General features: G+C 37.2%; 1 non-coding gene across 1 annotated transcript; it reads right to left on the bottom strand.

The window, feature by feature from the left end:
- Nucleotides 1-721: 721 nt before the first annotated feature.
- TRNAV-CAC (transfer RNA valine (anticodon CAC)) lies at nt 722-795 on the bottom strand. Its single transcript has one exon. It is a non-coding gene; the product is annotated as a tRNA-Val (tRNA).
- Between the last annotated feature and the right edge of the window lie 1,871 nt (nt 796-2,666).

Consider the following 2,666-nt stretch of genomic DNA (forward strand, 5'->3'; position numbering starts at 1 on the left):
TAGGGATTAATTAAAAACATGGGCCAATTTTTACCCTTTGGACATAATGGAAAATTGCCTACGTTAGCCTATTAGCCTATTTGACCTAACCTAATGCTCATGATGTCAATGGAAAAGCAAGAGAGATTCCTAACCTCAATCTTGTAAGGGAGAGTTCAACTTGACCATCCATATTCAGCAATGAAGAAAAATCAACAAGAACACAAGAAAAGGGTTAGGAAAAGCTTAATCTACTCACACAAAACACACCATTACACTCCAAATCACACACCAAACTTAACACACAATCACCTTACCATAAGTTTTGCAATTCATAGGCAAGAAAAAATAAAAAATGATCATTATAATGTCTCAATTCCACTCCAGTTCGACATCTCGGTAGCACCGATGCCTTTTGTATAGAGAAGTTATAGTCTCACAACAAACATGTCAACACCAAGGAGTACAAACTTGTCTAGAGTCATGATAGCACATTTCTCACATGAATAAAAATCTCAAGGGTTATCAAGCCCTCAAGCTCTACTAATCCAATCACACAAGGGGAGAAGCTTCCTGATAAAAAGATTTATCTTTAGGTATGGGCTTGGCACTTTGCATACTAGAGCCTTAATTTGGCCTATAGGTTAGGTATGGGTTTAATGGCACTTTACATACACGAGCCATAATTTTGTTGATTCATCTTGGGGAATGAGAGAAAGCCAAAGAAAAAGTAGAACTACTATGTCCGAACCCGGACTCGAACCGGAGACCTCTAGTGTGTGAGACTAGCGTGATAACCAACTACACCATCCGGACGCAGTTGTCCATCCGGGTAGCCAAAAATTTATTTATTTGATAACATTGAGCAGGCTCACACCCCTATTTTACTTGCCACGTGATATCAGCTTTTGAGGAGCTTTGCGCGGGGTACAGCGCTGATCTCTTAGCCCAGTCTTCCTCCCTCTACGCACGTCAGAGTCTCTCATTCGATTACTTGCCCTATACGCTTCCGCTCTAATACATTACTCTTTTTTCGCGGTCAATTTCCTAATCTAATCATGTCCCTTCAATTTAACCTTCTCTAACTAGGAGCAATGATGAGGCACGTCTTTCCCTCTCATTCTCATTATATAGCTATTTTAGATGTTTAGAATTACCATTTATTTAATAGTTATTTAAATTTAATAGCTATTTACTTAAATTCAGCACAGATACAAATGGTCACTAGCCTTAGAAATAGTGGAACCTTTGCGATCTCACACATATGATGTGTGACAACAAACTAGTGTAACAAATTTATGTCATGACTACGTCTATTGGGTTAGCAAGCTTTCCATGATGATATAAATTTCGTTTGGCCCATCATCTATTTGTTTTATCCATGAAGATACTATTTTGACTTAATATGTTGCATGTTGGCATGGCATCAACCTTCCCCAATTAGGAGCAATGATCAAGGAAGTCTTCGCCTCTTAGCCGTACTCTCATTCTCTCTATTTTAGGTGTTTTGAATTAACACTAGTTATGCAATATATGTAAATGGTCTCACTAACTTTAGAAAATAGTGGTACCTTTGCGATCTCACACATATGATGCATACACCAAACTAGCATAATAAATTCGTGTCCATCCATTGCATTCTTAGTACCTTAAATGACACATAAAAAAACATTAAGCTAAGAGTTTTTGTGTCAAAGATAAGATTATTCCCATAGTGAAAGTTGCTTATATGCTTGTCTATGTATTCACACTTTGGCGGCCCAAAACATAAAAAATTAGACATGTACATGGACTTATGGCCTTATAAATGTTTATCCTTACAACTTTTGGATTACAAAATGTATGTGCAGTGTGTTAATAACCACAATTCGGCTAACATTCCCCACTTTTTGGTTGGGGTTTCATCCTTTTGGAAATGTAATTGGCCACCAAGGTCCTATAGCTCTCAAAACACATCTTTCCTGTTTTGGACATTCCTAGTGCTTCCTAGTGCATCCTAGTGACTCTTATGGCATCTATAAAATTTGGTGTCGAACTTGTCTTCAAAATTTGTTATGTAATGCAAAGATAAATATCTTATGCTTTGAAAATAAGACAAGATTCTTACGAATATGGGGCCTTTCTGAGGTAAAAGGGCACCACATTCTTGTACGAATGCTCTTACCCTTTGAAACTTAGACAAGATTCTTGCAAATGTCAAGCCTTTTTTAGGTGAAAGTAAACGTTGGTTACTTATTTATTCTCATGATACTCTTTGGGTTGATTGATGAGTGGAACCAATACTAGAAGAATCAACATACATGGATCTTCCATGTATGATGCCCTCAAGGTGAGGGTAATAATGGCTTGTGAATAGTTAGTCATAGATCGATCACATGAGGATCTTTGCTTTCATTACTCTAGATTGATCCAAAGTTCATCTCCTTTTTACTCGCATATGTATGTAGACTCAACCCTTTGACACAATCTTGGCTTGCTAAAATAATACTTCAGGTGTTTCTTGAGTCTTAACAAGAACTTGTTCCTTCCTTCCATGTGTAGCCCATGATTTCATACAAGATGAAGTTCTAATTTCTTAGTCCTCCTATATGTTCCATCCACCATGTACATATGATGTCGTACACTATGATAAAGTTCTTATATATAGAGTCGTAGTCTTCCTAGATATTGCACTCACGTATACATAG

The sequence above is a fragment of the Cibotium barometz genome, chromosome 41, assembly GCF_041138505.1.
Source record: "Cibotium barometz isolate CiBa-2024 chromosome 41, ASM4113850v1, whole genome shotgun sequence".
NCBI classification, from domain to species: Eukaryota; Viridiplantae; Streptophyta; class Polypodiopsida; order Cyatheales; family Cibotiaceae; genus Cibotium; species Cibotium barometz.